The sequence below is a fragment of the Ascaphus truei genome, chromosome 17 (genome assembly GCF_040206685.1).
Source record: "Ascaphus truei isolate aAscTru1 chromosome 17, aAscTru1.hap1, whole genome shotgun sequence".
NCBI lineage: Eukaryota > Metazoa > Chordata > Amphibia > Anura > Ascaphidae > Ascaphus > Ascaphus truei.
The window spans coordinates 9,953,822-9,980,644 of NC_134499.1; positions in this window are offsets into that span (position 1 = coordinate 9,953,822).

Below are 26,823 nucleotides of genomic sequence, written 5' to 3' on the forward strand. Positions count from 1 at the left end.
GGTGCAGTAGGTTCCAGCTGCAACGCGGATACCGTGGAGAGAGAATCACCTACACCAGCATAGCACAGGTACCCTCCATTTTCCATCATTAGCACCCACCCCACAAATCTAACTCACATTAGACCGGGCAAGCCGTGAAGCGCACACGCCTTACAGGCAACGGCGGTGTTACATTAAGTAAAGGAAAAAGCTACACGCTGGGGTAACACGCTGCATAGAAGCCAAGGTAAATACAAGGACATCTTTGTGCTAACAGGACTTTTGCATAAGCTAGAATATCCAGCGAACTACTGTACGTGCATATAGTGTATATCTGCCTAGGCATTACACCTACAGGGTGTTTAAGTATTTTTTACGGTATCACTTTTTAAATTGTTTTGGGCATATATCTGTTGAAAGTTCAAAGTGACGCAACTTTGTGTAGTTATACACCAACTAGGAGGAACCCAACTCTAATCAGAGAGATAGAGGATAATCTGTTTGCTTCAGTTTCCGGATGTAACGCTTGTGATCCCACGCACAAGCCAAGCCAAGACAGGGAGGGGGACCCGAAAGCGAGGTGCAGGAGACTCGAGATAAGGGATTCGTTGTCGCGCAGCTGGGGAGCGGTGCACGTCGTCACGTGAGCGCGCCGCACGCAGGAGAATGCGCGACACGTCCGGAGGAGTGGAGCCAAGCTCCGGGGCACGGCTGAGCCAGCTGTCCGTGCGCGCATGCTCTGGCAGCAGAGCGGAGATGCATGCACTCTCAGGCACGAACGCGGGGGTGTGAGGTGTGCCACTGGTGGGGAGCAAGGGAGGATAGAGTCCAGAGCACAAGGTTACAATAGTGGAGTGCATCCTGGAGGACATCCAGCCTCCTTAAAGGCATAGTGCCAGTAACTGAAGAGAAAAGTAATACTAAATTCAAAGCAAGGGTTCTTTAGTTAAATGGAAGAAAGAAGATCCGGCGCCACTGCTAGTGACAAATTTTTGTCACTAGCAGTGGTGCCGGATCTTCTTTCTTCCATTCATTCTCTCTGAAGGCTGCACGCTGGCAAACGGAGGATAGAGGAGAGCAGGACCCAGATCGGAGAGCACATGGAGGTAAGGGATTTCCCTCCCAGCCCTGATTAATTTAGAGGGCTTTATCTGCTTCACCCATTCCGTTTTCAAGGGACTCATTGACACCCATGGGTGCAGGGACTATCTATTGAAGCGCAGGACAGTTTCTTTGTATTCTTTAGTTAAATGCTTTGGCCAAAGTATTGTAAGCCTGCTACCACGTCACGGTAAACCCTAATCAGCAGGTCCTACACAACCCGCAACGGTAAACTAACCTCAGTAATAGAAAGAGTAATGTCCCAGTCTTCCGGAAAGCCAAAGGAGAGAAAGTAGAGGTCCCAGTGGAAATCCAGGTAGGACACAGCATACGATGACAGGAACAGGAGGCATAGAGTACTGGAGTAGTACCTTGCATGACCACGGGCAGATAGCAAGTGCCAGATATTTAAAGGGTAGCAGCAGCTGTTGGAAAAGAGAGTAAGAGTGAGGCTTGCTTCCTGTCAGGGGGAAGAGGGCAGGATTTGCCAGAAAGCAAGATGGCATCGCTTGCTTCAGTATGCTTGAAGTCACTTCCTGTAGAGAAGACAAGGCAGGGGCGGAGCGGAGGCATGGCCTCTGCGGAAGCAGGGAAGGGTTCAGCACACAGACAGACATCAGATAATCTTGACTCGCAGCTAGAGGGCGGCAATCAGAAATTCAACAGGTAAGGAGGGAACACGCCGCAGGGGGCGTGCTCCCCGATTCGTCACACCGGAATTGTAATAAAGCGTTTTATTCGACCAACTATTGAAGTTATTCAGGGATCCGCTGTTGGAGTCTTAAGATCCTACCTACTTATCTACACAACATTAACCTCTTGTCACTATGGATTAAGGATATATGGACATATACTGAGTAGGATGTATATCATATCATAATATTGCTATATATTATTCAGCTTGTGTAAGGTTCAGGTATCTCAAGTACTATTCTAGATATTTTTATTGTTGATTGTATATTTTAATAAATGTGTATTTCATACTTTATATACCTGTTTTGAATGCTTCATCCTTAGGCCCCTCGGCAGAGAAGGCTTGGCATTCGTTAGAGATAATTGGGTTTATGCGCCAGAGTTTGTTCCTATTTGCTCATATAACATAGACTCCACTGAATTTAGTACAGGTGTGAATTTCATCCTGATCACATAAATTCGCCAAAGGAGAAAAGGTCGGTTTTGATCTATAATCTGTTTCTGTAATGGTACACAACCTGATGTTATTTTTTATTTCTATTCTTATTTCCATGTTATTAGTGTTATAAGAAGATCTGGATTTCACTGATTTGAATTTTTTGTTTTTATCCATATCGCTTTAAAAACATATATATTCTTCCTAGATCTGGATTGATATCTACTGCACCGACACACTTTATTCGAGCAAATACCCAGTATGTACCTGGCAGATACCTGGAATGCGCCACTCCTCACCTCTGACAAGCCCCGTTGCCTTTTCCTTCCCAGCCTGGGTTCATGCCTGGCTGATGGGCGGCTGATCTGTTAAATGATAATGATTAGGATTTAATAGGCTGCAATGCTTCGCGTGTCTACCAGATGGCATAAATTCATGTATTGTAATGCAGTATATATATATATACTGTGCAGTATTGCAGCCAGCGGGAATAAAATGCTTCAATCCCTGCTTGGAAAATAACTCAATGCACTCGGGCAGAAAACAGTCACAAACCTCAATACACCCGGGTATACCCGAATTCGTGGGACTAGCCAAGCTCGAATAAAGTGTGTCGCCAGTGTATATCCAGACCTTCATTATAATTCAATTTATCCCGATTGAATTTCCACCGAGGAAGTCTAACAAACAACGAAACGCATTGGGTGACGTCAGCTTGCACTTCACGCTACCCAGAAATGGAGCTTGCATGCATTACAGACTCGCGGTGAAGCAGAACCAGGGATATATACGTCCACCTTGGTTATAATAGTCTGCCGGTCGAGTCCTGCATCCGCCTTCTTGTTCATTTCAAATTTTATTATGATGAGCTGTTGATCTTAATATATTTGTGAGTATGATTAGTACAGAAGAATAACAAAAACCAAGATAGTTTTACACTAAGGACCTATGTGCCTATCCCTGTTTTCTTTTAGATTTTTTTTCTTCTATAACTGAACATATATATGAGTATCTATATATAATTATGTATTTCTATATATTTTATTTTAATTAAATAATTAAAATGTAATATTTTCAGTCCATCTTGTGTATATGATTTCCTAGTTAATAGTTGTCTGTAGGTTTGTTAAACACGTAGCCAATAATGCTAATTGATGTACTGGAGTGGGTATATAATTGATACGTTTGTACTGATATTGAGTGATCCCTGACGAAGCAAACGTTTGCGAAACGCGTTGAGGTCACTAGTGATGTAGGGCTGTGTGATGGCCAAGTGTTCTGATGTCACAAGAAGCATACGTGAGTATTCTACGCATGTGGCTCCGACTGGGGACGCCCAGTCAAAAATTGTAGAGGTAGAGAGAGTACTTATGGATTGGGATCCTGGAGGAACCATCTACACTGGATACCTGTATCTACATTCACCCTCTTCTTTGCGGTGTGACATCCGACTCTTATGTTGATGTAAGTGCTTTTATGCAGATTGGGGTTTTTTTAGGTACATTTTTGTTACTATTGTGGACCAAAGAAAATACATTTGAATGGAAAATAGATAACTGGTTGTTATCATTGAGACTACACTTACGTCTATAGGATCTGCTGTTAAAAATCAGTAAGACTTCAAGGAGGAGATGTATCAATATAAAGAAAGTGCAAAGAGATGTTTCTTATGACACATTGCTCCATTCTCTGCTTGCGTTTGCATTAAATGTGAAAGACTTTCCTACATGTGATGTAAATTGTTAGCTGGAGGCAGGGCTGCTGCAAGGGTATTCTGCACCCGAGGTTAACCTTCAGCCTTGCTTATTATAGCCCCATTCTCTTTAAACCCCCTGCTCATCCTCTCTCATCTCACCCCCACTCCTCCTCTCTCACCATACATCCCACTCCTCCTCAGCCCCTCACTCTCCTCCTCTCACCCCCCTCTTCCTCTTCAATCACTCCCCTCCTCATCCCCTCTCGTCTCACCCCCCTCCCACTCCTCTCTCGTCTCACCTGCACTCCTCCTCTCTCACCCCCCCCCCTCACACATCTCTCTCACCCCCTCTCCCACTCCTCTCTCACCCACCTTCTCCCACTCCTCTCTCAACCCCCCTCCCACTCCTCCTCTCTTACCCCTCTCCACCTCAATCACCCCCTCCCACTCCTCCTTTCACTCTCTCCCACTCCTCCTCTCACCCCCTCTCCCACTCCTCTCTCACCGACCTTCTCCCACTCCTCCTCTCTCAACCCCTCTCCACCTCAATCACCCCTCCCACTCCTCCTCTCAATCCCTCCCACTCACCTCCTCTCTCAGCCACCTTCTCCCACTCCTCTCTCACCCCCCTCTCATTCCTCCTCAATCACCCCCTCCTCCTCCTCAATCACCCCCTCCCACTCCTCAATCACCCCTCTCCCACTCCTCTCCCACCCCCTCCCACTCCTCCTCAATCACCCCCCCCCTCCTCTTCCTCAATCACCACTCCTTCTCCTCTTCCTATCTCACTCCCTCTTCTCTCACCCCCTCCTTCTCTTGTTCTCTCACCCCCCTCCTCTCATTCCCCTCCTCCTCGTCCTCTCACCCCCTCTTTTTCCGCTCTCATTCCCCCCCTCCTCTCTCTCACCCCCCTCATCTTTCTCTCTCACTGTAACGCTTGCGCTGCCAACGAGCAAGACAGGACCCTGGTACTGAGGTGGGGAAGTATGTAACCACGCACCCACAGCAGCGGAAGCGTGCCTGGCAGGCGTATTGTCAACGTAGCCGGGTCTGGGTTGGAGAGAGTGGGTTAGTCCTGATACTTGCCAAGGTCCTGGGATGGAGAGATCAGAATGGTCAAAGTCTGTATAGCCGTGGTCTGGGGTTGGAGAGGTCAGAATCGTAGAAGTCCGTATAGCCATGGTCTGGGTTGGAGAGGTCAGCAGCGTCGAGGGTAAGCCGGGGTCAAAATCCAGAGGGGTTTCCAAAGTAAAGCCGGGTCGGTACATGAGAAATCAAAACTGTGAAAGAGACAAGACAAGAGCCAGGCGCAACAACCGCGGGAGCTCAAGGCTACAACTAGTTATGCTCAGCAAAGCAGGAAGGGAATTGCAGGATCTTTATAGCACACAGGATCCAGTCACAAGGGAGGCGGAACGGAGGCGTGGCCTCCGCGGAGGAGTGGCCTCCGCAGAGGCAAGGATTGGCTGCAGGAGACAAGTGGGCTGGAAGTACTTGCCACGCAGCTGGGGAGCGGTGCCCAACGTCACGTGTGGGCGCCGTGCGCGAGAGAAGCACGGCGCATCTGAGGGGGCGGAGCTAAGCGCCGTGGCACTCTAGAAGAGCTGCGCAAGTGCGCGTGCTCTGTAAGGTAGAGCGGGGGTGCGCGCACGTGCTGGTGCCAAAGTGGAGGTCTGCGTGATGACAGGTAAGGAGGGAACACGTCGCAAAGGACGTGTTCCCCGATTCCTTACACTTACCCTTTTTCTCCTCTCTCTCACCCCCCTCTTCTACTCTTCCTCTCTCACCACCCTCCTTATCCTCAACCCCTCCTTCTCTTCTTCTCTCACCCCCCCCCTTATCCTCCTCTCACCCCCCTCATCTTCCTCTCACCCTACTTCTCCTTCTGTTCCTCAATCACCCCCTCCTCCTCTTCCTATCTTACCCCCTCCTCCCACCCCCCTCTTCTCTCACCCACTCCTTCTCTTCCTCTCTAACACCCCTCCTCTCATTCCCCTCCTGCTCTTCCTCTAACCCCCTCTTCTTCCTCTTTCACCCCCCTCCTATTCCTCTCTCCCCTTCATCTTTCTCTCTCACCTTCCTTCTCCTCTTTCTCTCTCACCCTTTTCCCCCCCTCTCCGAACCCCTCCTTCTCCTCTTCTTCTTTCAGCCCCATCCTCCTCTTCCTCTCACCCCTCCTCTTCCTCTCATCCTGCTTCTTTCCTCTCTCATTCCCCTCCTCCTCTTTCTCTCTCACCCTCCATCTCCTCTTTCTCTCGCCCTTTTTCTCCTCCCTCTCCCACCCCTCCTTCTACTCTCTCTCTCACCACCCTCCACCTCCTCACCCCCTCCTTCTCTCATCCCCTCCTCCTTTCTAACCCCCTCCGGGCAGGCAAAAGTGGGAGAAGAGAACAGACAAGGAGGAGGACTTCAGGCGGCAGGAGAAGAGGACAGAGAACGACAGGAGCTGGGCAGCAGAGGAGGAAGACGGTGGTTGGCTGCAGTGGGGGAAGAGGACTGAGGCTCGTGGGAGCGGAGCAGGGTGGCACAGGAGGACAGCAAACACCGGCAGATGGCGTACTCCTTCCCGGCTGTCTTCCTGTGCCGCCCTGCTCCGCTCCCGTGATCCTCAGTCCTCTTCTCCCGCCACCGCCCACCGTCCTCCACCTCTTCTCTCGCTGTCCTCCTCCTCTGCCCCCGCCACCCCCCAAAATGTGCCACCCTAGGCGACCGCCTAAGTCACCTAGTGGTAGCACCGGCCTTGAGGAGTTTATTCCACTTTAGTTCACACCGATTTTTTTGATGGAAATACAAGAGACAAAATCGACACACAATTAAATATCTCATTATAATGTGTGCGTCGTGTACAAAACCTCCCCCTCACTTCTCCTATTCACACTCCATGATTGGCAAGCTGATGCATAAAGGGCACACATTGGACTAAACACCTCCATATATTGATACAAAAAGACGCCTAATGAAAATGAGAGAATTTGCGTCAATTAGTTCAGATTTGCTTTGATAGATTTTGAAAACATTCAGTACAAACCCTGTGGACTTTGGGTATTACAAAAAGGGAGAGGGAAAAGAACGGAGCACTATCTCCAGTGCTGTAAAAAACAGCCAATAAACCACAGGGTATGCGTTCCCAAAATAAAGCTATTTAATGGGTCAAAAAATCAGTAACAAAGCACACCAACGCGTTTCAGACCTTAATGGTCCTTTATCAAGGTGACTTTGGGTATTATGCGCGTCGTATGTATGAAAGTTTCCTACATATGACACGTAACCCTTCCTTGCCCGGCTCACACTAAGAAGCGTTACAACTAAGTGAAGTGGAGTAGGTTTGGCGCGGGTGTTGGTGCTTAGACTCATACTTGTTTCTTAGGGTGCTGGCGCCCGGGCTGGTGTAAGCAGATGTAAGAAGGGCGCCAGGGACTTTATTTGACAAGACAGACTTCATACATTCTTCTTCCCTGGGAACTCAGATAGTTCTGCAGGGAAGTGCACACCGGCTTTGTCACCTTCCCGTCCCCATGGTTAGGGGGAACTTGAAATCTCTAGCCCCAGTGAACTGGAGTCACTCCCAGGTACCGTCCAAGACTCTGTATAGGGGTGTTCTTCTATCGAGGTTCCCATTTACCTGTCATCCTTACACTGCCGTAGAAGTCCATACTGTGGTAACCTGGTGTGCAAGTGCAGGCGGTCGGCGTTAGAGCATCTCTAGCTGGGACCCTTCCCTGGAACCCTGATGTAGGGATACTTTACTTTGAAATGTCACGCACGTCCTCCATAAAGGAAAGATAGCATTCTCCGGCATCGTGACTATTACCGTGGCCGTTCCTAGATAAGGGACCCTTTCCCCTAACTGTAAAACGATAAAAGGTGACCATACGTCGTCACACAAAGTTGCACATTAAAGACATACCCACAACACCAAACACTTATCACAGTGAGACGCCTCTCCTCTGGTGTCCGCCAGGAGCCTGGGGTCTGGAAGCTTCTGCAGTTCCTTTTATACCCCTGTGTGATGTCACCATCCTGCCCCTGTAACTGGGCACGGTGCAGACATCCTTAGCCAGTTAGAATGTATACGTCAGGTGACTATTCTAGCCGGTTCTGGAACGGAGTTGCCAGTCACCTGACAGGAGCTATTATGGCAACATAGAATTAGTTACATAAAATAGGCTACATAGAATAAGCTACATGGAATTAGTTACATTTAGATGGGGTCTTTCCTATGCATTAACCTGTCAACTCCCTATTAAACCCTTAAGGGGGTTACACTCACATAATTCGTTGTTTGACATTTTGTTAAATACCTGATTAATACAATTTCAATTAAAACAGGACTTTCTGTATTTTGTATTTATAGCTAATATTAGTAAGTATAAACTATTATGAATAATAGCCATACTGAAAAATTATAATCTTTTTTTAACCTACAGTATAACATTTTCTATCAACTGTTTATCTGCATCCCAGATATTTTAAATATATTAAATTCAATAGTGGAGTTTAACATCCAGATGTGCCAATAAGCCACCAGGACATGTTAATGTAACTTCAGAGGGTGCAGCAGCATCGCAGAGTGTGCCTGCAGGTCCTAATCCCTTAGACCCCCTGTGTGAGATTGCAAGACCCTTAGACCCCCTGTGTGAGGTTGCAAGACCCTTAGACCCCCTGTGTGAGGTTGCAAGACCCTTATACACCCTCTGTGAGGTTGCAAGATTCTTGCATAAGTTCCATGTGTAATCCCCTGTGTACACCAAGCAACACTTGAATACGTGAACACTAACCCCTAGCAGGTTCCTCTCCATGGACATGTGACTGTGATAAGCCAGTAGGAAGGCTTGTGAAGGAGGAGGAACTAAGAGGGAGAGTGAGCTTAATGGGAGAGGGGGCAGCCATGACAGGAGGTAGATCTGCGTGGAGCTGAGAGAGTGAGGCTCATGCGAGAGCCTCCTGTGAAATGGGCCCTGCACATGTCCAATGAGGGCTGACCGAATGGAGAGTCCAGCCACAGAGAACCAGAACCCTGAGAGATAGACAGCCGAGTGAGGGGATCCCCCCCGAGGGGTCATTGGAATAGTGGTACCAAAAGACAAAGCTTTGTGAAGTAGAGGCCCGAAACACACAGTGACAATACACGAGCTCCAATGGTGTACCAGAACTCTAACTATAGACCTGACTACCTAGGATTGGGAGGTCTATTAAGTGACTATAACACACACACACACATGCGCTGCACTTATGTGAACTGTGACGATAATGTGTATTGTGACTTGTATGCAGTGATCCTATTTCTAAGGGTCACAAGGTTACTGTTATCTGTCTGCTATATATACCACATACATAAATTGTTATATACATCCAAGTGCTGTGTCCCCTTACTGTCTCCCCGCACGTGTGGTAGCTAACGTAGGTATACGGATTTAGGCTCCCACCTCAGCATCAGGCCTATAGTCTGAGGTGCAGTAAGATTTGAGGGGTTACACATGATTTCAGATATAACCTCTATGCAGATGACACATTGTATACACAACAGTATCTTTCAACTCCTAAGCTTATTTCTGACATCCAACTCACTGATTGTCTCTCTACTATTCCTGATTGGCTGAACCTCTGCCGCCTGAAATGTAAAATGTCTAAAACTGAGTTTATCATAATCCCCTAATTGCTCCATTTTCTGTCACAGTCAATAACACTAACACCCACCCAGTCTCCCAAGCGCGCTGCCTGGGTGTAATACTTCACTCCTCCTGCTCTGCTCACACTTATGATGTTGCTAAATGTTGCCTTTTTTCCCCTCTGCAACAAGGCCCAAATCAACCCTTTCCTCTGATGCTCCGCGTCTAAAACTCCCATGCATGCCCTCGTTATCTCCTGATTTGACTATTGCAACCTTCTCCTAACGAGCCTTCCTGCCCCCCAAGTTTATGCTCTGCAATCTATCGGTAATGCTCTCCTGAATTCCCTTCAATGGTTCCCCATCAAACGCTGCAAGAACTATAACATTCAGCTTCGCTCCTTCAAGGCTCTACATTCTTCTACACTGTAGGAGGCGAGTGCAGATGTATAACCAGGGAGGTATATTGGGGAGATAAACCTTGGCTTTTATTCAGCCCGTAGCTTCAAACACTACAGCTTTAAGGCCGCACACAAATACACAAACAGCCTATCCCTGTGTAAGGGCGAACTCACTCTCCCAGTCCCTATCTGCAGGGCTGGGAGGATAGGCCTCTTGCCAACCTCTGACCCAAAGTCCAAAGAGGTACCTGTGATCAGCGGGCTCTTGCCCTCAGTCCGGGTCTGGGTTGGTGTCCGTGGGGGGCACCCTCTGGTGGGTTCCAGGTTCCGCTGTGTCCTGGAATAGAGGGGCTGGTTCCCTGGGATCTCTCTTGGACAGCACACACATCCTCAGTGCTAGTGAGGTCCCTGCAGATTACGTATGAGGCTTTTCTGTCTGTCTGATGAGCCAGTGGAGACTGGTTAATTGTCTGTAGCTGCAATTAACCATCTCCCTGCTGGACTCATCAGTCAGACCCAGGTGTTCTATTTGGAGCCCTTTCAGAATGTGGTTAATGCCCTGGCACAGCCGCCTCTAACACTTCCGTTCTAATCTCCCGCTATACCCCTTCTCGTCCCTTATGCTCTGCTGGTGGCTGTCTCCTCAGCTCTATTTGTCTCTACCCTACCCCCTTCAAAGTCGGCTGATCCACGTACCTCCCCATCTTCAAGTCATACCTAAAATCTCACCTACTCAGCGAAGAACTTGGTTAATTTAGGCCTGGGGCACTTGCTTGCCCCCTCAAATATGTTCTATACTGCACTTGCTCCTATTATATTCTGTAAATCTCCCATTATTCAGTTTAGATTGTGTGCTCTGTAGGGCATATATGTATATATAATATATGTATCCATACAAAGGGAAGATAGCCAACGTTTCTGCCCCCAAAGGGGATCTTGAATGGAGAAGTCCTAATGGACTATTTAAGCCATTTATCAAGACAGGATAGGACCAAAGTGTTGATATTATGGAATAAAAAAACACATGGGGGGAAGTGGCCATGCAACCAAGATGGCCACGTAATCCTGGAGATCTGACCATGCCAAGCACAAAGTAAGCCGGTTCCCTCGAACCACAACAGGTGCAAGAATACTCACCGATGGCCCCAAAAGCTGGAAAACCCTCCACAACAAGTTTCGAGTTTCTTTAGGAAGCGGGACCTCAGCCGTGCAACATTAGAAAATGGCGACTCACTACGAGGCCGTGGGCAGCTCCGATGAGGAGCCACCACTTACCAAGAGAGACCTGGAAAACCTACAGTACTACAGGAAATAAAATGCACCCTGAACCAGGAAATACAGGTAATAATTACAGAGGTAAAAAAAGATGGAAAGACTCTAGAAGGCAGAGCAGATACTAACGAACGGCCAATGGAGGACATGTTACAGTACCAGCAGGAAGCAGATGCAGAGCTACGCTACTTAAGGCACAAGGTAATGACACTCCAGGAAGGCCAGGAAGAAGTAATATACAACTGCGGTGAATACCAGACCCAATTGAGAGACTGTCACTACCCTATTTAATGCCCTCCTGACTGACAAAATGGACTAGCGCCTATTAATCGACAGGATTCATAGAGATCCCCAGCCCCAGGTACAGCCCCACCTAACAAGCCCCTGCAGACACACTTACCAGAACTCCCTCCTATTGTCTCTGTACGTTCTCCCTACCTACCAATTAGACTGTAAGCTCCTCGGACCAGGGACTCCTCTTCCTTAATGCTACTTTTATGTCTAAAGCACTTATTCCCATGATCTTTTATTTATATTATCTGTTATTTATTTGATTACCCCGTGTATTACTACTGTGAAGCGCTATGTACATTAATGGCGCTATATAAATAAAGACATACAATACAATATTATATTTAGGCTACATTATTTCCAAACCAGGGAAGAAATTCTCAGAAAATCCAGAGATATGACTGAGATATCCCAGGAAGGCCACCGGATACAAATATTCAGAGACTTAGCTCCGACAACGCTAGCCAAGAGCCGGGAACTCCACCAACCACTCAAACTCTGCGGGCCAAGAGCCGGGAACTCCAACCAACCACTCAAACTCTGCGGGCCAAGAGCCGGGAACTCCAACCAACCACTCAAACTCTGCGGGCCAAGAGCCGGGAACTCCAACCAACCACTCAAACTCTGCGGGCCAAGAGCCGGGAACTCCAACCAACCACTCAAACTCTGCGGGCCAAGATCCAAGAACTCCAACCAATCACTCAAACTCTGCGGGCCAAGAGCCGGGAACTCCAACCAACCACTCAAACTCTGCGGGCCAAGAGCCGGGAACTCCAACCAACCACTCAAACTCTGCGGGCCAAGATCCGGGAACTCCAACCAATCACTCAAACTCTGCGGGCCAAGAGCCGGGAACTCCAACCAACCACTCAAACTCTGCGGGCCGAGAACTCCAACCAACCACTCAAACTCTGCGGGCCGGGAACTCCAACCAATCACTCAAACTCTGCGGGCCAAGATCAGGGAACTCCAACCAACCACTCAAACTCTGCAGGCCAAGAGCCGGGAACTCCAACCAATCACTCAAACTCTGCGGGCCAAGAGCCGGGAACTCCAACCAACCACTCAAACTCTGCGGGCCAAGAGCCGGGAACTCCAACCAATCACTCAAACTCTGCGGGCCAAGAGCCGGGAACTCCAACCAACCACTCAAACTCTGCGGGCCAAGAGCCGGGAACTCCAACCAACCACTCAAACTCTGTGGGCCAAGAGCAGGGAACTCCAACCAATCACTCAAACTCTGCGGGCCAAGAGCCGGGAACTCCAACCAACCACTCAAACTCTGCGGGCCAAGAGCCGGGAACTCCAACCAACCACTCAAACTCTGCGGGCCAAGAGCCGGGAACTCCAACCAACCACTCAAACTCTGTGGGCCAAGAGCAGGGAACTCCAACCAATCACTCAAACTCTGCGGGCCAAGAGCCGGGAACTCCAACCAACCACTCAAACTCTGCGGGCCAAGAGCCGGGAACTCCAACCAACCCTCAAACTCTGTGGGCCAAGAGCAGGGAACTCCAACCAATCACTCAAACTCTGCGGGCCAAGAGCCGGGAACTCCAACCAACCACTCAAACTCTGCGGGCCAAGAGCCGGGAACTCCAACCAATCACTCAAACTCTGCGGAACCGTAACATCAAATTTAAATGGGGATTTCCATTTTCGCCTGGTGATATTGGAGGGAGAGAATCAAACCCACATCAAAACACCGCATGAAGGCCTGGCACACCTGAAAGGCAAAGAACTTCCACTGCCCCATATGGATTTGGGGAAATCGGACGCTCCGAAAAGACGCAGACTGCCAAGAAAGCAATGGATCACCCTGAATTAAAGAGCCCAGAGCCCCCAATCTCCTGTAGAACAGAGAGCAACTCAAGATACCTCAAGATGCTGTTACGGTTCATAGACCACTGGACTCTGAGCAGAATACCGTGAGTGACGATAACTCATGGAGATATGGCTAGGATGAGCCAAAACCTCAGGCAATAGATGTTGCCCTTCTCTTAGGCTTGCTATTACTCAGCCTATATATGGTTTTTCCCCACATGTTCTCAGCGGTTTACAAACGTTTTCAAATGTTTTGATGTTAGAGATATTAACATAAGGTTTTATGTTCTACGTTAAAATACCTCTTGTCTGTAGTAAAATATAAAAAGCAGCCACATAATGTATGTAAAAGGATGAGGTTAAAGGTGTACATATGGATATAAGCGCATAGATGTATTATTTACCTAAAGGATTCGCCCTGATTCAATAATAAGAGGCTGATTCGAATCAACCAAAATCAAGACACTTCATTACAGCTAAAGAAATCGGGGGGACTTGAAACCCGAATTGCTCTGCTCCTTAGGAGACCTTGGTCTCCCCGACATGCGACCACCCCCAAAACGTATAACGACACCCCAGACCCACAACTCAATTTCAGGGGAACAACTATGTGTTGTTAATTCCATCTCAGTGGTTCACAACCCCTCCCCCTCTTCACCGGTGTACGCGATGAAACGCGCAATATTTAACACATCTGTGACACATCAAAGACAATGCACCACAATCGCAATGGGTACTAGGATTGATGGATTTCCCACTAGGCCCAGGCCTAAGGCGGCAAAATTTTGGGGCTGGCAAAAATGTCCGCCCCCGTACACATTTAGCGCGCTCTCAGGCCAAGCGGGCATGATGGGAAGGCACTTACATGTGGTGCCGCGGACGTCACCAACGCGACATCAAATGAAGTCATGACGTGGCGTTACCATGGCAACGCGACGCTGTGTGATGTCACTTGGCTGAGGCTGCGATTCGGGAGGAGGGCGGCAGCAAGGAGGCGGCCGCCACATGTAAGTGCCATGGGGAGGCGGATCGGGCGGCGGATATTGAAATCCGCCGCTGTGTACTAGATTTATTAAGTATAATGTAAAAAAGGTTTTAACTATCCGTGTAAAAGAAACTCTATTTTCTCATCTCAAATACAATGCAGGGACAGATAATCTCTCTGCAGGAGACACACCTCTTGGGAAAAAAGACGCTCGTTGGCTGAATAATAAATGTGTCTCTCACATCTCCCACTCCCCAGCCCCCGACAGGACAAGAGGCGCGGCGACACTAATCCACAGGTCGGTTCCATTCCAGCTCCAGCCCTAGGAAGGACACACAGATGGCAGATACGCCATATTAACAGGTGCAACAATAGAGCGACACGTTACACTCGCTGATATACCGGATTTCCTCGATCCTAAGACGCCTCTATGCTGGAGACAATGTGGGCAAAGAGGGGCGATGTCACACATCTGGTGGTCATGCCCGAAGTTGACGCACCTCTGAGAAGCGACTGTTGAGTTACTGACCCGAATACTGGAAGAAAATATTCCTAGACACCCAAGGACAATAACACTAGGCCAACCTATACAAGGACTACACAATTGTGAAACACGACTAGTCCACCAGATACTTCTGACAGCTAGATGCTTAATATTTAAAAAAAATGGAAAGATCCCCCAAAAACCTCCCTATCATCCATTACGAATAAAATATGGGAAATAATGCTGATGGAGAAACTAACAGCTTTCCTAAACAATACTGTTAGTAGATTCCTAAAGATCTGGTCCCCATGGTTTATATATGCCAGATATTCAGGCGAGATTGCCCTAATGATATCACTATGGATAATAATGGAACGAATTCCTTAACTGAATCAACCCCCCTCCTTCCCTACCTACCCTGCTCTACACCACTGACCCTACCCATCCCTGTGATATTAAAAATAGTAACACAGTAGTATGTAAGTTCCAAAAAAAAAAACACACAAGGCAAAAGTGAAGCAATTCTGGGGCAAAATAACAGCATCGTATGTTTCAAAGTAAAAAGTCCTATTGAAATCAATGCAGTTTTTTGTCCCACAATTGCTTCACTTTTGCTTTGACCCCATTAGCTTTATTTTTTCATAAGATCCATGAGTGCCTGTATTTTTTCCCCCCTGATTATTTATATATAAAATCATCATCTTCAGCCCGTGTCTCCCCACTGCTGGATGAAGACTCCCCAGTGATCTCCCAGGTCCTGCGGTTGCAGCCTCTCTCCCTTCTCCACGTCGCTCCCACACATTGTCTGATCTCGTCCTCCCATCTTACTTTTGGTCGTCATCTTGGTCTTTTGATAACCCTTGGAATATATGTTTATATACTCCATCTGTACCTATTTAGCAGATACCTATGTTATGGGTCCTGTACCTAATGAAGTGCAGCTGTACCTATTTCTGCCAGTGTAAGATAGCGGGGGGAGTTGCTAGGGGGCTGGGCAGCTTCCTCCATCCTGATTGGCTCCATTACCCAGCAGCAGCCAATCAGGAGGAAGTGTCAGGGGCCTGGCGCCAAGGAAAGGAGGAAACAGCATGGAGCGGAGATAGGTAAGAGGAGTGTGTGTGCCTCGATTGCATCGCACCTTTCACCAATGTATGTCCAATATTTTTGGAGAAGCCACCTGGCTACATCTGTTTGGGTTACATGCCAACACATTGCAGGCACTTTTGGCAGCAAACCCAATATCTATCAGTACCTTTACTTCCCTTTTGTCACAAGTGGTATCAGACCTTTGACAAGGAAACAGCCCAGAAAAGATTTAAATAGCCTTCTCGCCGGCTTTTCTGCACCTCATACACTTCCACTTATTTCCCTTTCTTCCTACACTGGACGCTCTTTGTCTTATCACCCTCTCTGCTTCAGCCTAAAGCACCGATACTGATATCCCAAGTGTACTTTCATATAATCCTACTGTCGTAACTTGTCTCCCACTACACTGCAGCCTGTAAGCTTGATTCATACATGTTATGTCTGGAGCTTGTGACAACCCAGGGGTTAACTTATTTTATCCCACGTACCATAACATAACCACTCTTGCTAGTACATTGTTACATTTCTCGTGTAAGTAGCTGTAAAGTACAATATTCCAGTCTACCTAATCAGGAGAGAGGATCCACCACAAGGTGGATGAGAAGCCACCAGGCCTTTGCTTGGGAGCCAAGCTCTAGCCTCCGGAATGGGATGTTTTGCCGCGGCTGTTTGGCGTTCCGCCATTAGCACACTTCACCGCAGGGCAGCACACTGCAGGACACTTCACCGCGATGTCCGGTCCGCCGCACACCCGACCCAACAAGCCAAGCCAGGTCTGCCGCTCCGACAACTGCATGTTTAAATGTCCCGTGGGACATTAAAAGATGGCGCGTCGGGGTTGGCCTGTCTAGGCAGTGTAGCGTTCCCGCACGGGACATTTAAACATCCAGTTGTTGGAGCGGGTGGTCAGGAGCGCGGCAGACCTGGCTTGCCGGGTCGGACGCCTAGCAGACGGCGGTTGGGCACAGGAGAGGACATCGCCGGCGACGTTTTGGTAACAGCGAAACATCCTAGACAGCTCGCCTCCCCTTGTCTTCTATGTCTGCTGTCTGTTCTTGTTCTGCACAATAAAGAGGAAAGTAAGTTTACCTGAAGTCCTGAGTTTTTACCTACAGTACTCACTCCCCGTTCTCTAATTGCGGCCGAACATAGAAGGGAATAGCTGGTACAGCTGGTCCAAGCCCGATGGAGGTAAGGGGAACCCAGCCACCTAACCTCAGAAGCCAGACCCCAATTACTGGGATCAGCCGGCTGGGCCGTCATCCTCCGTCAGGCTCCCTTCCCTCACTGATTTGCCCTGGACAGGCTCCAGCCAGAAACCTTATAATTTTGTGGACTGTGAGTATTTTGCTGCTTTCTGCTGGGATTTTCTACCTTTGCTGAGACCTGGTTTCTCTGATTGTAGTATTTTCTGGGACTTTAATTTTTTTGAGGGGGTGTTTTGAGGCAATTTTTCTGCTTTTTGTGCTTTTAACTGTTATCTTGCATTTTTGGGAAGCTGAAGATGGCAAACGCTATTATTACGAGGAATCCAGCAGGGAGCTGGTTAATTGCAGCTACAGACAATTAACCAGTCTCCACCTGGCTCATCAGATAGGTAAAAAAAAGCCTCCTGCTAGAATTGCAAGAGATCTCCTGAGCACAGAGGGACTGTGCTGCCAGCAAGAGACTCACAGGAACAGTCGTCTTTAGCACAGGACTGTGCAGTCAGCAAGACACCCTGAAACCAGACCCCCTCTACATCCAGGAATCCGCAAGAGGATGACCCCCCCCCCCAATGGACACAAATCAGAGACTGATATAAAGGGTTGGCAAAAGGCCCATCCTCCCAGCCCTGCAGATAGGGACTGGGAGAGTGAGTTAACCCTTACAAAGGGATAGGCTCTTTAGGCTAAGGCCCCGCTCCCAGAGTCAGCGCGCCCGCACTGCAGACAGGCGGGGCGCTGACATACACAAACCGCGATATGCGGTCTGTAGGGAGCGGGAGCCGGAGCGGGAGGTGGGCGGGAGTGGGAGGCTTGAGCGGGAGGGGTGGCGTGGCTTGAGCAGAGGGACACGCTACTCTCCCTCCCCCCCTTCACGGCTCGGCTGCTGATTGAAGGTAAGTAAAGCAACACACACACACACAGACAGAGGCAGGCACTCACGCACTCAGGCACACACATACACACACACAGACAGGCACGCACGCACTCAGACACACACACAGACAGGCACTCAGACACACACACAGACAGAGGCAGGCACTCACGCACTCAGGCACACACATACACACACACAGACAGGCACGCACGCACTCAGACACACACACACACACACAGACAGAGGCAGGCACTCACGCACTCAGGCACACACATACACACAGACAGGCACGCACGCACTCAGACACACACACAGACAGGCACTCAGACACACACACAGACAGGCACTCACGCTGCTTTCATTCCACACTCCTCACCGCTCCCTGAAGCCTCTCCTCCTCCCGAAGCCTCCCCTCCCCATTGGCTTACAGCCACACCACGTGACGCATCAACGCTAGGGATCACCATTCTCTTATATCCCGTAGCGGCTGACGCGCCACAGCGTGTAGTAAGCTGTGCAGCCAGGGGGGACCGGGACCGGCTCCGCAGGATTCCCCTGCTGGTGGGGAACTCGCGTGTGGCCGCCCGCGCCGCCGAGCGCACCGGGTCCCAGCCCTTATTTATTTGTCTGCTTCCTTAAACTGTATTGTTCAAAGCTACGGGCTGAATAAAAGCCGTGGTTTATTTCCCCCAAATATGTCTCCCTGGTTGTACCTCTGCACATATCTCCTACAGTACTTTTCCTGTGTGTTGTTGCTGTCTCACCATATAACAGCAAGCTAAGTCATCTGCTGTGCACAGTTTGCTTGCTGAGGAGACAGTGAAGCCTGCTCCTGGAGGAGACCTTCAACCACAAGGGGCATCTGATGTGAATCCTACTGCATAAAGCACGAGACCCTTCTCGGGTGCCACTTGATGTGAGACCCTCCATTGCTGTTGATGCCTCACCACTGCCTGTCTATGATCCAGTGATGCCTTCCACACAAAGCCTGAATTGTACAACAGAGAGGAGCAATAGGATGTGTCCTGGGCTGACCCTGTTGACGGCCTGCCAGCACATATAGAGCTTGCCACCCAGAGCACATCTGCCTCACTGGTGACTAAATGTAGAATTCCTGCTAAAATATTCTAAGAAAAAAATTGTTCTGCTGGGCCAACTGAGTCCTATTCTTTTCATTCACCATGTGAACAAGGGGTGTTTCTGGATTGTGCATACTGTATGCTGTTGCTGTACAAGAATATTTGTGATTGGAGTTGACTCTAGAAGATGTTCCAGAGGGATCCAAGACTAAAGGGTTAGAGCTTGGCTGGGAAAGCTTGATGGCAGCATGAGGGAAGAAGGCTAGAGGGTGATGGAGCCGATGCAAACCCAAAGAAGAGATGTGGGGTGATAGTTGTCTCAGGCAGAAAGTACGGCTCGACTATGGGAAGGGGTGGGAGGCACAGTGCTCCACTTTGGGGTAGCTAAATGAAAAGGGACATCACGTTACAGCATGCGGCTCCCTGCAACAGCAACTCACCACGGGAGCAGCAGAGGCTCAGGAGTGGAGCTGTGGAGACATATGGACAATGGGGAGACAGCAGGGTCCAGTGGAGAGCGCAGCAGGCAGCCAGATTGGATTACAATTTAATTCATTGGGAGACTACAGCTTGTGGTTCATGGCGGCACAAGACTTCGAGGATCAAGCGAGTATGGTTTGAGTGGAATTGGTTTAGGTGAGGTGGTCGGTATTTTGAAGGGAGTTGCTTTGAAAAGTAGGAGCTGGGGATGGGTCATCTGATTTGGGCAGGTATGTTTAGGATGAAGACGGTTCTGAGAAGGTAGCCTTGATTGTGGGAGAACAAGGGGCAAAATATTTCGATCAATTATCAGAGTGGGTTAGGTAGTGGCTTGGTTGAGCCTGGTCTTGTGGATGGAGAAACAGGTGTTATTGAGTCTTCATCGAATAGTGAATTGGCAGTGACCGGGCAAAGTGTTAATAAAGAAAGTGAGGTATCTGAGAAATAAAAGAGGCCCAAAGGTTAATTTGGAAGATGAGCAAAAAGAGGCTTGTGGTTGTTTGACTAGCCCTCTTGGGATGCATCTCATGCAAAAACGTAAAGAAACAATATGGAAAGGTGACTTGATAGATTTGTTGATGCGGTTACTTGTGGAGAGTTAGGCTTTGCCAAGAAGTGAAAAGAAAGGTGAAAGGAAATCAGACGAGGATACAGAAACCTTTTAGAAACAGATGCTAGGCATTTCTGCAAGTGTTATAGGAGAAAAGATCCCTGAGAAATCTTTTGCGTTATGTAGGTGTAAGCTCTTCGGGTAAGGCTTCTCTTTGCCTTATGCCGTTATTTACCTGTCGCGCTTATCCCCATTGTTTGTACTTGATTTCCCTTGTGTTGTCATTTTGTACAGCGCTGCGTAAACGGTGGCACTATATAAATAACATTATGCATACAGTACTGTACATTTACGGTGCTGTCACTTGGATGGTGATATATTTATTGACATATCTTTACCCATGGGGTTTCTAGTTTCTAGGGGGGCTGCTGTGCTATGAATCAGGTAATCAGGGTCCTCCTCATGCGAAGAATACAATTGGTTTGTCAGGGGGCTTGGACTGAAGATGATACGCTCTAACGTCGCCCCCTTCAAAACAGCGCGTACTCCCTATGCGTTTCGCAACATCATCCTGAGGATTACTCGAGAGGTACGCGAGCACGTGAGGATGTGGCAGATGTTCCCACAGTTTTATAAATGGGAGATCATGCTGGGGAAAACCCACAACGTTCACTAGGGATTTGACATTGTTCACTGATGCTGCTGGCTCTTTTGATAAAGGGGCATATTTCGGGGGTCAGTAGTGGTGCACAGGAAAATGTCGGTGGAAGTGGGGCTACGCAGAAACGTAACCCTGCTGGAATGGTTCCTGGTTGGGGTTGCAGTTGAGATCTGGGGGATCAGATTAAAAAAACTAAATAAGAGGGTAACATTTTGGGGTTGTGATGGCAATGAATAAGCCCACAGCGTCGTCACCTCCTATTGTCAGATTGGTCCAGTCTTTCAGTGTAGGAGGGTATTACACCTTTGCTTGGGGCATTTAGGTGTAAAGGTGTAAGGAATCGGGGAACACGTCCTTTGCGACGTGTTCCCTCCTTACCTTGTGCTGCTGCTGCTCCACTCTCCGCTTATGCGCGCAACCCCGCTCTGATTACAGAGAGCGCACCCGCAGCTCTTCAGCCTCTGCCACGGAGCTCGGCTCCGCCCCCGGACACACAGCGCTGCTCTTGCGCACGGCACGCGCACGTGACGACGTGCAACGATCCCCAGCTGTGTGTCAAGCATCATTGGTGCCTCTTGTCTCCTGCAGCCTATCCCAGCTTCCGCTGGGGCCGCGCCTCCGCTCCACCCCGTCCCATAGGTTCTGTCTGCCTATATATACCCTGCTCCTGCTCTCAGTCAGTGCTCAGCATAATTCGGTGTAGCCTCACTGCTTCCTACAGTTGTGCCTTGTTCCAGTCTTGTCTTTCAGATTAACCTCTTGTGTACCGACCCAGTTTGTAAGTGAACCCCTCTGGATATTGACCTCGGCTTACCCTCGACTACGGCGACTTCTCCAACCCCTGATCACGGCTAAAGGGACCTGGACTATCCCACCATCTATAATCCCAGACCACGGCTAACGGACCTGGACTATCCCACCATCTATAATCCCAGACCACGGCTAACGGACCTGGACTATCCCACCATCTATAATCCCAGACCACGGCTAACGGACTTCTACGATTCTACTCTCTCCAATCCCTGGACCTGCAAGTATACCGATTAACCCTCTCTCTCCAACCCAGACCCGGCAACGCTAGACAATCCGCCTTCCAGGCACGCTCCCGCTGCTGTGGGTGCGTGGCTTTGTACCTTCCCACCTCGGTGCCGGGCTCTTGCCTTGTTTGTGGGTAGCGCGAGCGTTACAAAAGGCAGAAGAGTTAAGGACCCACTCATTTAGACTTGGAGCATCAACTGAGGCGGTAAGACTGGACTTCGGTAAATGGGAGCTTAAAAGGATCAGTGGGTAGGGTTAATTTGTGTTTTAAGGGCTATGTTAGACCTCATCTGGTGTTACATTAATTGGGACAGGGATTGGAGCGTTCTTGATTGTTGTTGTTGCTGGGTGTACTTTTTTTCTGTACTCTTAATGTAGACGATTCCGCATGCCCGGTTTGTATCATTGGGCATTCCTTTATCTTATGAACTGTAAGACTACCATCGAACAGCCTCCACCATGAAGTGAATCCAGTCCAGTGTGAAAAATGGAGGGGCTTTGATTATGGGGAGAGGATTCAGAGGTGGGGTCAGCTGTTGCTTGAGGTGATGAGATTACATTGGGGTCTGGAAAAACCATCTGTCCGGGTGCAACATTTGGATGGAGGAGCCTAAGGAGGTGCCGGACTGATCATCCAATTGACACAGGGGCAGTGACGTCATCGCTGTGCGCCAGAATTACACGGGACACATGCGGTGTTTTCGGGACTGCCAGAGACTGTACATTGGTTTCTAGCCTGGTTAGGCACCTCTAACAAATGCTTTTAAATTACAGAGACATTGTGAGTATGTTTCTGTCCCTTTGAGGATGTGTTATTAAAGTTACAACGTTATTGCGCAATCCTCTCTCTCTTTTATCCCATGTTATGGAGATTTAAATACAGGAACATTAAGCATATCTGGAAAACATCTTCTGTGTGAAAAAGGGAACTTCCTTTGATATCCATCTGGACCAAGAATACCACGTGAGGTTCGTGCTATCCTGGAACACGATTGGATTCGGAAGGCTCACCATAGAGTTTCTCTCCACTGCGCGCTGTCTTCCTATTTCTAGTAAGTAGGCATTCTTTTGGGACACCTACACAGGAGGGCTTCATTGCTTAAAACGTACTGCGCAATATTGTGTCCCTGCTTTATGTTTCACTGCATAGGATAGCAGTTGCTGCAAGGAGGGAATTTACACCGTTTATTAAGGACTGGGTCCATTCCAACTCTATCATCAGTTAGAAGAAAGGACATTTCATCAACCACCTTTGATATATCCTTTGTGGACTTTATTTCTTTATTTCACCTGATTTATTTATTTACATTAGCGCCAAGGTTTATTTCTATTATTGTATTTTAAATTGGTTTTGAAAGAAAAGAGAGACCGGCGCCTAATTAGTCCAATTGGGAATTAGTCCTAGATATCCAGATGAAATAGTTCAAGTCCCAATGATGACAACTTGTAATCAAGGGTTGTATTGATGTAGATTCCTCCGTAAGTTGGGGAACATGAAATGAAAAGAACACAGAATTTAGTGCAACACAGCTAACAAAAAATCTTAACAGACATAGACTCACAAACCAGCACAGACAAGACACACAAACGCAAAGCTGAAAAATAAAAATAGTTTAATACAACTATAAAATAATAAAATGTGAAACGATGAGACACTGATGGAGCCAGTCCGGTAGAGTAAAACTAGAAAGCAACTCACAGGACGGCTCTAGAACACAAGCAGTGAGGCCGTATAGACCGATGTATTCTGTCCTCCCTGGGCTGAGAAATTGAAGTAACCGCAACTTTCCTCCAAACACCGTGCTCCTCGAAATTGTAAGTGACGTCACCGGATACTAGATACCGGATGCTCCATCACAGGTAGGCGGGAATCTCGGCGGGATTTTCAAGCGGAGGTTCTTCTTGATTCAGCTCCAAAGGATCAGCTCTCTGCACTCAGTTCTCTCAACATCAAATCGTCCAAAAGTCATCACTGTCCTGCCTACCTGTGATGGAGCATCCGGTATCTAGTATCCGGTGACGTGACTTCCGGTTTCGAGGAGCACGGTGTTTGGAGAAAGTTGCGGTTACTTCAATTTCTCAGCCCAGGGAGGACAGATTACATCGGTCTATACGGCCTCACTGCTTGTGTTCTAGAGCCGTCCTGTGAGTAGCTTCTAGTTTTACTCTACCGGACTGGCTCCATCAGTGTCTCATCGTTCCACATTTTATTATTTTATAGTTGTATTAAACTATTTTTATTTTTCAGCTTTGCGTTTGTGCGTCTTGTCTGTGCTGGTTTGTGAGTCTATGTCTGTTAAGATTTTTTGTTAGCTGTGTTGCACTAAATTCTGTGTTCTTTTCATTTCATGTTCCCCAACTTACGGAGGAATCTACATCAATACAACTCTTGATTACAAGTTGTCATCATTGGGACTTGAACTATTTCATCTGGATATCCAGGACTAATTCCTAACTGGACTAATTAGGCGCCGGTATCTCTTTTCTTTTGTTTCTGTTTTTTCTGATTGTACTATCAGTGTCCCACCAGGCTGCCTCAGACCACTTGGGGGTTGCTCTTATTTAGAGTGTACATACTATCACTCCATCATTAGCGCTATTCTACATCACCTCTTTTTTCCTTAAATTGGTTTTGGTGACTATTTGACATAGTCCACATATTAGAACACCAGGCAGCTTTACATGACACTGTTGTCACTTTTATAATTATTCGTGCACTGCACTGTTGTATTCACGGTCTTGCGCTACTTTGTAGTATCACTTGTTTTGTGTATTTGGAGGGTAACGATTTATGGAGCTAGCTGACCGTGGAATGAATTGATAAGGTAAAAAAAAAAAAGATATTGGACACTTGTTTCCATCTATAGTTTTGGTATGGTCGGGAGTGACATGTCAGTTACATTGCAGAGAGGCTAGAAGTGCCAAGTCTACGAAACGATGTCGGAGAAAGTTTAACAGGGCTGTTTCAGATTTTATGAAAGGGGTAGAGGGTGTTGTGATGAGACATTGTGAATTTGTAGGAGACATGTTGGGTGTTGCTCCCCTTAATGCTTTGCATCCGCAGTGCCAAGGCATTGTGGGGTGTGACTTTGGAAGCTCCCGCAGTGAGTGACAGCTATACCCCCCCCACCCCCCATGCTGCCTGCACACACTGAGGTGCAGTTTGGGGCCTTATTAAGCGTGTGTTGTCCCTTGGGTTGCCAGGTGGCTTGTCCAAAAATACTGGACACAATACTGGACCCACACACCCCCCGGATACATATAAAAAATACCGCCCCCCGAATACATATAAAAAATACCCCCACTCCCCCCGAATACATATAAAAAATACCCCCACACACTCCAAATACATATAAAACATACCCCCATGCCCCCGAATACATATAAAACATACCCCCATGCCCCCGAATACATATAAAAAATACCCCCATGCCCCCGAATACATATAAAAAATACCCCCACACCCCCAAATACATATAAAAAATACCCCACGCCCCGAATACATATAAAAAATACCCCCACCCCCCCGAATACATATAAAAAATACCCCACGCCCCCCGAATACATATAAAAAATACCCCCACGCCCCCCGATTACATAGAAAATATACCCCCACCTCCCAAATACATAGAAAATATACCCCCACCTCCCCCCAGCTCATCCTGGCCCCCATCATCTCACCTCATCCTGGCCCCCCATCACCTCACCTCATCCTGGCCCCCCATCACCTCATCTCATCCTGGCCCCCCATCATCTCACCTCATCCTGGCTCCCCATCATCTCACCTCACCCTGGCCCCCCATCACCTCATCTCATCCTGGGCCCCCTTCATCTCACCTCATCCTGGCCCCCATCACCTCATCTCATCCTTGCTCCCCATCATCTCACCTCATCCTGGCCCCCATCACCTCACCTCATCCTGGCCCCCATCACCTCACCTCATCCTGGCCCCCATCACCTCACCTCATCCTGGCCCCCATCACCTCACCTCATCCTGTCCCCCATCATCTCACCTCATCCTGTCCCCCATCACTTAATCTCATCCTGGCTCCCCATCATCTCACCTCATCCTGGCTCCCCATCATCTCACCTCATCCTGGCCCCCATCATCTCGCCTCATCCTGGCCCCCATCATCTCACCTCATCCTGGCCCCCATCACCTCACCTCATCCTGGCCCCCATCACCTCACCTCATCCTGGGCCCCCTTCATCTAACCTCATCCTGGCCCCCATCACCTCATCTCATCCTTGCTCCCCATCATCTCACCTCATCCTGGCCCCCATCACCTCACCTCATCCTGGCCCCCATCACCTCACCTCCTCCTGGCCCCCATCACCTCACCTCATCCTGGCCCCCATCACCTCACCTCATCCTGTCCCCCATCATCTCACCTCATCCTGTCCCCCATAACCTCATCTCATCATGGCTCCCCATTATCTCACCTCATCCTGGCTCCCCATCATCTCACCTCATCCTGGCCCCCATCATCTCACCTCATCCTGGTCCCCATCATCTCACCTCATCCTGGCTCCCATCATCTCAGCTCATCCTGGCCCCCATCATCTCACCTCATCCTGGCTCCCATCATCTCAGCTCATCCTGGCCCCCATCACCTCATCTCATCCTGGCTGCCCATCATCTCACCTCATCCTGGCCCCCCATCATCTCACCTCATCCTGGCCCCCCATCACCTCATCTCATCCTGGCCCCCCATCACCTCACCTCACCCTGGCTCCCCATCACCTCATCTCATCCTGTCCCCCCCATCACCTCATCTCATCCTGGCCTCCCATCACCTCACCTCACCCTGGCTCCCCCATCACCTCACCCTGGCTCCCCCATCACCTCATCTCATCCTGGCTCCCCATCATCTCACCTCATCCTGGCTCCCCATCACCTCACCTCATCCTGGCTCCCCCCTCACCTCACCTCACCCTGGCTCCCCCATCACCTCATCTCACCCTGGCTCCCCCATCACCTCATCTCATCCTGGCTCCCCCATCACCTCACCTCATCCTGGCTCCCCCATCATCTCACCTCATCCTGGCTGCCCCATCACCTCACCTCATCTTGGCC